This window comes from Cornus florida, unplaced genomic scaffold, assembly GCF_030987335.1.
Source record: "Cornus florida cultivar Cherokee Brave unplaced genomic scaffold, ASM3098733v1 CherokeeBrave_3.0.0_Hap2_Chr11, whole genome shotgun sequence".
Classification (NCBI taxonomy): Eukaryota; Viridiplantae; Streptophyta; class Magnoliopsida; order Cornales; family Cornaceae; genus Cornus; species Cornus florida.
The window spans coordinates 2226254-2237639 of NW_026775581.1; positions in this window are offsets into that span (position 1 = coordinate 2226254).

The window sequence follows — 11386 nt, forward strand, 5'->3', positions numbered from 1 at the left end:
AATACAATTCCAAGTTGTATATCACCATGAGGATTAAATCTTAAACCTGGAATTTAATTAAATAAAAGGTTTCAAAACCTAACCGAATATTATAAATCAAATATATATGAAGCTATATAGCATGTAAATCAAGAATATCAAGTCGGAATTCAAATTGAGTTAATAGTGCACTCGAGGCAAATTAATTAATAATTACTAATTTTCAAAACACCTCCAATTACTTTCAAATTCAACTATGTTGGAGAGCATGCTAAGGCCTAATTTAATATGCTAACACATATTGATTTCAAGCTAGTTAAGGCCATGTGAATTAATTTTTCACCTAAGATAAATACTAAATAAAATCTTTAATACTTATTCAAATGTTCCAATTTTAATACACGACAATGAGCATATCAAGGGGTAATATAAAATCATGCTACATGTTTAAACCAAGTCATGAGCAACCGGAAAAATTAGATCCCGTACAAGAAAAATAAATAATAAAATCTCTAGATTTTATATTTAATCATGCAAACAAGTAGTATAAGCATCACAAGTATGCTATATAACAAGAATTTAAACTTAGAATATCCCCTACCTCAATTTGAGATGAAAACCTTAAAGGCCCAGCGAAAAAAAAAAAGTATTCCGAATCCGCCGAAACCGAAGGGTTTTGTCGGGGACAACACGATCTATATGAATCCCCAAGAAGCCCCATGAAAATCCAAACTTGGCCTCAAACCCAAACTCAAAACTTGGCCAAAAATGGTTTCTAATAAGGGGTAATGGTAGAGCACGACGAGGCGAACAACAAATGCTAAGGCCGAAGGATTTCTACCAAGGAAATCAAGTGGAGGAGAAGAAAGAGTGAAGTCAGCCCCTTGGGCTCCCATGGCTGCCAGCCAAGAGGAGGAAGAAGGTCTAAAAATTTGATTTTAAAAATTAGAGCAACCTATTTCTAGAAATCTGAAAAAGTGCCCCGCCAGGTCCGGAAAAGTGGATTTTGAGCAAACGCCCTCAAACGGCAAAACTCTGCGAACAAAAAGATTTAAAATAATAAAATATGAACAATGGAAGAAACGGCATCAAAAATTGAGTCCCGAGCAGAAAGCTATGCCCCGAACAAGTTCGGCGTCAACCGGGTCCAGAAACTTTGAAACTGGAAAAAAATGACCAGAACGGAATTCTATGAATTTACAAGTCAACAAAAAGTGAAAATGAATCCCGTACGAGGATCCAGGCTCCAGACGAGATATTTTGTAATAACTTTCGTTAATTGCACAATGGCCCCTACAAAAAGGGTTAACTGCGAAACTGCCCCAGAATGAAAATATCTTCCAAAAGATATTTTCTTAGATGCCCCTGAAATAAAATATCTTCAAAAGATATTTATGAAAAACACCCCAAGAAATGATATTAATTCCAAAGATTTATGCATCCATGCCCCTATGGGCACCGGGAGCATCCAGAGTACTTTCTTGCAAAAGTAAAGATACATATTTCGTGGAAACCACTCACGATAAGGATAGGTGAAGTCAAAAACCAACTCTGAGCTTGAAAAGTGAGGTTGTGCCAAAAACTGACAAACGGAGATAAGACGAAATAGGGAAAAGACGAAATAACGCATAGTGTCCGAAAAACGAAAAATGCGAAAATGACTCGGTCCTCAAAGGAAGTTGTCAATCCACATGAAAGAGTCTCAGAAACCAATTCTGAGCACTCGAGCTAACACTAAGGGGCACGAAACAGAGCTCAGAAGAGAAAATTAAACGAAAAAAATTCGTTCGTAAAATTTCAGGAAAAAGGAAAGAAAGGCAAATGACCGGGTCGTTACAGTTGAAATTGTATAAATGATGTGTTTTATGCTAGAAATGATCTTAGGTAGCTAGGATGCTCCCTGAGTCTCACCTTTGACATAGAAATTTGGGTGGAATGAACCACAATGATTAAATCATGTACACTTGTAAAATGTAGGTCGATGCATGCTCATCTCCTACGAGTAACTTTATGTTACTCACCCCTACGATACTGGGGCATATTTCAGGTACAGGATACAAGATTGGAGATTGCAATTGTTTGGGTGATTTGCTGAGTTGAGCTTCTTTAGAAGCATTCTTGTTCACATGCAAGTGTTAGCATGTTCATGATTTGTCTATGAAATGTAATTTTTCTAACTTGAAGGTTTGACATGTCAAATGTTGTAAATGTATTGTAATGAGGCCATAGCCCATTGTAACACATCTATTTTATCATATTACATACACTTGCATGCTCACTTTGGCAAACAATACTTCCTTGATGAAACAAAAACTCTAAGTAGCATTTTTAGGGAGTTTTACCCTATTCTGTTCCAAGGTCATTTTGGGTATTTTACAATGCATTTTTTATTTTTATTTTTCCTCACCAGTCACATAGAAAACTTGATTTTGAGGGGGGTTTATTTTTTGTGCTTTTCCAAAAAACATCATCTTGGCCTTCAAAAATCCATATTTTTCTAGAAAATCCTTGCTGCCAGGTTTTGCATATTTTTAGTACAAATGTAGTTGGTACTATTCATCGACTTTTTTTTAAAAATTGTCACGATCTATCTGAAACTTCCAGAGGTCTTATGGGTGTATTTTAAGATTGCATTTTCAATTTAGGCAATTTAAAAACCTCCCGAAGCCCTATTTCCAAAACTTGGGCAGTAGCTCGGATTAGTTTTTTTCCTCTTGACCTGATTTTCTTGGGGGCATTCTGGACATTTTACAATGCATTTTTTTTTGTTTCCATCTATGGTTGGGGTAGGAAACTTGATTTTAGGGGGGGTTTCTTCTTTGAGTTTTTCCAAAAAAAGTCCGTTTAGATGCCCATTTTTACTCTCAGTTGTAGCAGTGGTGGGTTGTCCTCGTCGGGCCGCCACGACATCATTTTTGTTTTTGACCTTTCTCCCCCGTCCGGACTCCAAATTGAGTAAACTTTTTTTTAAACTTGACTAATTTTACATTGTATTTCCAGTGGTGTGCTCGATAGCACCTGAATCCACTTTTTGCAAAATGACCATTTTGCCCCTAGGTTCTTTTTGTCTGTTTTTGAAATGACACTTCTGCATTTGTTTCCTTTGGGTTCTGTGACCTCATTGAGTGTCACATTGGTGTCTTAGAGATGCATTGTATCTCTAGAGATTGTTGTTTCACCTTTCACTTCCGCATTTTGGATCCATTATCGGGTCATCTTTTGGTCATCATTGATGCACCGGGTTTACAAAACTTGGGCCGTCACAAGACCGTTCGGAGGTTGTAACGGACTCCTTAACCATAGACCTCCCTCCTAGATGTAAAATCAAAAGATAAACATCCGAATCGCCCCATGCCCATTTGTGATTTCTTGAATTGGCTTTGGCCGTTCCTTAAGTAAGGAAGAGATCTTGGATCCCTTCTATCTCTCCGAACTCTAAACTGAAAGTATATATAGAATCCTTTTGAAGCTTAACTAGAACCCAAGTGCCCAAATCCCTTGACTTATAGTCAACAAGTCTGTTCCAGACCTTAATGACCCTTATTCTGACTATATGATATTTCTTTGCTGAAGTTGGTGAGATCGCGCTACGACTTATGATTTTCGGGGGCCTCTTCTGCACCTTTCCCAATGGCAGCTATTATAAGAAGGTGGAGGTCGGATGAAAAAAGGATAATTTTTAATTTATTATATAATACCTATTATATTAACGCTGCATTGCACATGTGTATATATATATAATAGGATTGTTCGGCAGATAAGTATTTTAATTTAAAATTATCACCTGATAATAAAAGGTTTCTATATAAGAAGAGATTTAGCTAGAGAAGGAAGTTCGTGATTAATCAGGAAGGGAGTGAAATTTGAAGGGAGATCTTTTGGAGGAGATACAACCTATGAAGAAGTAACAGGCAAGTAGATCTCTACTATATTTTAATTTCCATTGTTCAGTATATTATAGGCTAATTACATCTATTACCAAAGATATATATTAGTAAATTATTTATGATAACAATTATAGGTGAATATGCTGATACGGTTATACTTGCTAATATCTTGTTATTAATTGTTATATCTATATGTGGTATTATGACAAATATAGAACTGAGGTGTGTGTAATGACCAGGTCATTTTCCTTCCTTTCCTTTTTCTCCATTTTTACGGATTAATTTTTTTCGTTGAAATTCGTCTTCACGTAACCTCACTCTTCACGCTCAGAGTTGGTTTTTGACTCCCCATGCTTTCATTCTTGTTTGTTTCCCTGAGGGGCGTAGCTTTACTTTTGGAGGAAAGTTCGCCGGTCGTTTTTTTTTTCCCGCAGGGGCATGGATGAAAAGATTCTTCAGAAACATTTTTGTTTCTTAGAGTATTTTTCATAAATATATTTTGAACATATTTTGGTTTAGGGGTTTCTAAGAAAACATATTTTGCAAGATATTTTCATTTGGGGTCACTAGCCAATTTATCCTTTTGTGTAGGGGCCTTTGTGCAATTAATGAAAGTCAATTGGTAAGTGTCTCTTGGTGCTTTAATCCTCGTATAGGATTCATTTTTATATTTCATCGAGTTGTGTACCCTTAGAATTGTCTTACGGTCAAACCCTGCAGTTTTTGGGTTTTCGGCCCTAGTTAGCGTCAAATTTGTTTGGGGCATATCTCTCTGCTCGGGACTCAGTTTTTGATACCGTTTCTTCTATTGTTCATTTTTTCTAATTTTGGTTCTTTTTTGTTCACGTAGTTTTTTCGTTTGAGCTCATCTGCTCAAATTCCACTTTTTCAGACCTGGTGAGGCTTGTTCGGGGCACTTTTTGAAATTCAATAAATAGGAGGTGATAGACAAAATTTTTAAAAGCTCTTGTCTCCCTCCCATGGCCGGCCCTAGCTCCTCCCATGGCTACCACCTTCTCTCTCCTCCTTTAAACCTCCTCCCTTGAGTAAAAAGTGGTGAAGCCTTAATGTTTAATGTTCGCCTTGGCGAGGGCTTCGATTTCAAAGAATTAGAATCCCGTTTTTGCCAATTTTTGAGTTTGGGTTTGAATTCAAGTTGTGATTTTGATGAGGCTTCCTTGGGGTTCTTGTTCACCATGTTCTCCCTGACCAAACCCCAGAGTTTCATCGGATTCGGAGAGGTTTCATTTTGGTAGGGATTTGAGATTTCATCTCAAATGGAACTAGGGGGTGTTGTAGTTTATATTTGAGTTGTATTGATTGTTTTATGAACTTATACAACTTGTATGCATGCTTTGTATAAATCCTAGAATTTAATTTAATTATTTTCTTGTATAAGATTTAATTCTAATGGGTGTATATGGCTTAGAATTGAATTGTGACATGCTAGGAAATTAGGCCTTGATATGTTGAGTAACATATATTAAATTAAGAGCATTTGAATAAGAATTGCAAAGTTTATTTAATATTTAGCTTTTATGAAAGTTTAATTCACAGAGTTATATCAAGCATGAACTCAACTTATAATGTGATATTTAAAATAGGCCTTGACATGTTCTCTAACCTATGTTAAATTGAGGGCATTTGGATAAGTTTAGAAATCTAGAGATTTTGAATTAAATGAATTAATTAAAATCTAATTAATGGTTCCACTAGTTTGATTGAGTTTTAACTTGATAAGGGTAGTGACTTGGGTTTGTTCACTTGTATATATCAATTTAGGGCCATCTGGGGTAGTTTTAGAAAATCTAGAGATTTAATTACTGTGTTTCAATTAAACTCTATTTTGTTGTCTCAATGATCCAATTTAGTTTTTAAGTTGGTTTGTGTAGTGACCATACCATATTGTTTAACATATTTATATTAGGAATCATTTGGATGAGATTACATTTTTGATATTGAAATGAAATTGTCATAGTGTGTAACGAATCGCTTACTGAAGATTCAACATTGTGAATGTCATTGTAGACTTGAACTTTAGGACATGGTTTGTGTGGATTCAACCTTACTTGCGCATTGAAGATGGCTTTTATGCATTATTGGATTTGATATAAGTTTGGTCTAACTTATTGATTTTGGTATAAGTTTTGAACTTATTGATTTTGGAAAGCTTGTAAGGACATATTTCATGTGATGGCAAGGGTTTGGCTCTAGTATGGAGACAAGAGTCTTTTGAGTCATAAGTGCGCACTAGGTAGTACCTTGTGGGTTGTAATTACCCGGAATAACTTATACATGTGCGTACTAGGTAGTACCTTGTAGGTCGTAATTACCCAGAAACACTTGCTTGGTCTAGTGACCGCATGTTCTAGTCATTCCACACTTGATTTTGCATTCAATTTCAAGTTGTTAATCATGGATTACTTGTAGCTTGAGAATTGGTGTTCGCTTCGTGCATTTTGATCTCATTTAGTATACTTGAGACTGTATACTTACTTTATGTATTTTGATCTCATTTAGTATACTTTAGACTGTATACTTGCTTCATGTATTTTGATCTCATTTAGTATACTTTAAACCGTATACTTGCTTCGTGTATTTTGATCTCATTTAGTATACTTGGAACTGTATACTTGCTTCATGTATTTTGACCTCATTTAGTGTACTTGGACTAGTGTACTTGGTTGTGTATTCGAGCCTCTTTTAGTGTACTTGAACTTGTTGACCTATTTCGTTTGTGTAGGTTTCATTTAGTAAACTTGAGTTATATATACTTGTTTAAAGTACAACCCATCTAGTTTAGTATACTTGTGTTTGTATACTTGATTCACGAGCATTCTATATTAATAGTATACTTGTATTTGTATGCTTGATTTACGAGCTTTCCATATTAATTGTATACTTGCGTAGGTATGCCTAGACATTGCATGACTTGTCTTAACGTTAATTAGTATACTTGGAGATGTATGCTTATATGTTGTATAACATGTTTTAACATTGCTTAGTAGACTTGAGCATGTATACTTGTATGCCGTTGTTAATTTCAATTGCATGAGTAGCTTAGGATGATCCTTGAGTCTCACTTTGACATAGATGTTAAGTGGCATGAACCCTTGACATGTTTCACCTTAATGTGATAAAAATCGTAAAATGCTAGGTCGATGCATGCTCATTTCCTACGAGTAGCTTTATGTTTCTCACCTCGAAGTTACTGGGGATTTGTTCAGGTACGAAGACTTGGTTCATGATTTTCATCATTGCTTGGATGATTATAGACTTGAAGGCTTTAATTCTTGTAAAGGTTGGCTTGAGATGCCACTTGTAGCCTTATTTGTCAAAATGTGTATATCTGATTCCATATTTGTAATGTGTATATGAGTACACTTTTTACAATATATTTGACATGTATGAGATGAGGCCGGAGGCCAATGACATGTAATTTGTATCCTATGAAATTTTTGACTTCATGAAATATTATAAGAATATTGAAAAATGTTAAGTTATTGTCTCACCATGCTTGCTTCGGGTGTGGGAATTCTATTTTTGTTCTTTCATAGGGTCTCATTATTTACGTATGAAGTATGGCCAAGGGCCAAATGGTAATTTAAAGTCATTTGTTAATTTTGGATTTCAAAATTTCCATTTCAAGTTTATTTTCTCCTTTTTGGCCGTCGGGGGGTCGGATTTTGACTCAACCATTTTCGGGAGCCACAGACCATTCCCATGTGCTCAGAATCACTATTTACGTTTGTATGCATGATCGTTTTCATGAAAAACCCTTTCGTTGGTGAAATGATTCTCCTATGGATTCATTTCACATTTTTGTTAAGAAATTCATCTTAAGGGCATTTTGGGGATTTCCTTTGGGAATTAATTTCCGTTCTTGACTTTGTTACATAGAAAATGTGATTTTAGGGGGAGTTTTTTCACAACATTTTTCCAAAAAATGTCATCTTAGTCTCGAAAACAGCGTTCCAAACTCAATTTTTTGCATTTCTACTGTTTATGCTGCTTTCTACTATTTCTGTCAAGGCTGAACCGGTTCAAGAAGGTTGAACCGGTTCAAGGTGCAAAAATTGGTCTAGCATATGTGTACTGCCCATGTTGAACCAATTCAAGAAGGTTAAACTGGTTCAAGTCCTCCAGAGAATTTTTTTGTGGGTTCAATTTTAGAATTCTGACTTTGAATTGATGTAACTTCTTCTTTTCAACTCCGAATTGGTCCATTTGTGACGACCCTGGTTTTTAGGCCAGCGTGTCCTATGATGAACCGTAAGGATGATCCGATAACGGATCCGAATGCGGAAGCAAAAACAGAAAACAAGACTCTAAGAAGTCAAAGTGACCTTCCATGAGGTCGTGGAACTCAACAAGAACTGATGCAGAAGTAAAAGATCGAAAATATGACAAATAAGCCCCCAGGGGCAAAATAGACATTTCTAAAAACTATAGATTCGGGTGCCACTGAGCACACCGCTGGAAGGACAATGAAAAACTAATCAAGATGGACTCAAGAATCGCATGATTTGGAGTCTGAACGAAGGAGAAACGGCATGACGAAGAAAAACGAACACTTAAAGCAAAAAGGGTAAACTGGTAATTATGCAGGAAGAATCGGTGCAACCGAGCACACCATTGGAAAAACAACGAAAAATTAGTCAAGTTCAAAAAAAAATTCACTTGAATCGGAGTCCGGACGAAGGAGAAAAGCCTAAAAGAAGAGTTGACGTCGCGGCGGCCCGACAAGGGGCCATGGCGCACACGGTGCCCATGCGCGAGCCCACCGGCATGCATGCCGGCGCCCAAAGACATGGCTGGTGGCAGCCCTTGGCTGCTGCTACATTTTTTTTTGATCTGCCCAGAACTGAGGCTTGAAACGGAGGTCAAGACGAGTTTTTCTGGAAAAACACGAAGAAGAAACCCCCCCTAAAATTGAGTTTTCTACCCGACATTGCAGACGGAATCGAAAAAAACTCACTGTGAAATCCCCAAAAGGCCCCTAGATCAGAACTGAACAAGAGAGTTATAAAGCTGAAACTTCATGAGAGATTTCTGGTACCAAGACGACATTTTCTGGAAAAACACAAAAAAGAAACCCCCCCTAAAATCACGTTTTCTAAGTGACCATGTTGAAAGAAGAAAATAAAACTGATGTGAAAGGTCCATAATGCCCTTAGATCAAAATATGCAAAAAAAATGCGAAATGAATTCACAAGAGGCTCAAAACACAAACGATGAGGTTTTGCCCGGAAACGACTATGCACGCAAACGTAACTTACCTATTTAGACGCGCTACAATGGTCCATGGCTTAAAAATATAGCCGATGCAAAATCCGACCCCCCAATGGGCAAAAAGGCAAAAATGGACTTGGAATGGAAAACATGGAATCCAAAAATGCAAAACGGTATCAAATGACCGTTTGGCCCTTGGCCACACTTCATACAAGATTAATAAGACCCTATAAAAGAATGAAAATGGAATTCCCACACCCGATGCAACCGTGGTGAAGCAATGACTTGCGATTTTTCAAGTTTTTCACAACATTTCATGAAGTTAAAAAGTTGCATAGAATACAATATACATGTCATTGGCCTCCGGCCTCATCTCATACATATCAAATACATTGAAAGGAGTGTACTTAAGTACACATTACATACATGGAATCAAATACACATATTTTGACATATAAGTCTACAGAATGACATTTTATGCTAACATTTGCATGAAATGGAAACTTGAAAGCTACACGACATCCAAGGAATGCTAGACTTCACGAACCAAGTCTTCGTACCTGAAATATGCCCCAGTATCGTAGGGGTGAGTAACATAAAGCTACTCGTAGGAGATGAGCATGCATCGACCTAGCATTTTACAAATTTATCACCTTAAGGTGAAACATGTTAAAGAGGCACATGCCACCTAACGTCTATGTCCAAGTGAGACTCGGGGAGCATCCTAAGCTACCTTAGAGTCTAAGCAACAAGAATCATGATATACATACGTGTATGAAACGAATCATAGTTGGGATAATCCAAAGAACACGACAAGAAGAATGCTTGAGCATAGATTAACATGAACTGCATTTTCAATACAATTGAACTAGGTCTAGAGTAATCCATACAACATGACAAAAAGCATATTTGAATATAAGTTAACAAGAATCACATTATCCATGCAATTCAACAACAAAAGAGCATGTTATACAATACAACAAGGTTTAAGTTCTCAAAGCTATCAACTTAGAATCTAAAGCACAAAATAACAGTAGTGGTTCATGCCACCTAACGTTTATGTTATAAATAAATCAATGGGATCAATCCTAAGCTTTATTAGAACGTCAAAACACGATTTTCAATATCGATGCAATTTAGCCAACATTGGAACTTCCAATACAACGCATAAAGCATAATTTCGCAAAGTTAACATTTTGTAACTTAAAATGGAACGACAAATAAGAAACAACAAGTTACAACATCATCTAGTTATCAACTTGAAAATGAAATGCGAAATCAAACAAAGTGGATACTCGGACGTCACGCCGGATCAGACTGACAACATAGTTACTTTAGGGTTACTAGCCCATGGGTAGCCTCCCTATGTGCGCACTAGACTATATATAGAAGGACTATCCCCCGTACTAGAACCACGTCCTAGCCATAGTCAAACAACGACATCCCCAAGTTTCCAAAATCAATAAGTTATGCAACAACGCATATATTAATAGGAATATGCAAGATAATCAACTATCTACTAAGCACAACCAAATTTGGAAACCTATACAATACATGCTCTAAATCCACAACTAATATGATATGATGAATGTCGAATCTTCAGTGTGCGATTCGTTACACGCTATGCATGAAAGATATTAAACACGAAGTGTGCAAATCATTACACAAGGCAACAATATATTCAATAAGGAAAACATATTCTCGTGAATACAAACATAGCAACTATGTTATCCAATGTTCAAAACATAACTAAATGAATATACAACAAGTCTAAGTCCATGATTTGAATATAGAAACCACTTCTAAAACACAACTAGATCATGGAGCAAATTGAAAGAATTTAAATAGATAAACACAATTAAATTCTCTAGATTCCGATTCAATTCCAAATAATCTCAATTTAATACATGTTAAAGGACATGGTATGGTCATCACCTATATCCATTCTAAAACTCAATTAGGTTATTGGAACAACAAAGTAGAACTTTAATTAAATCATGCTAATTTAATTACCAAGGTTCTAAAACAACTTCTAATAGTCCCAAATTAATATATACTAGTAAACAAGTCATGGCCAATACAAATATCAAGTTAAAACCTTAATTAAGCTAATGGGACCACAAAATAGATTTTAATTAATTCTTTTAATTAAAATCTCTAGATTTTCAAACTTAACCAATGCTCTCAAATTAACCTATGTTGGAAAACATGCCAAGGACTAATGTAATATCACATTACAAGTTTATTTCATTCAATTTAAGATCATGTGAATTAAACTTTTACTAAGG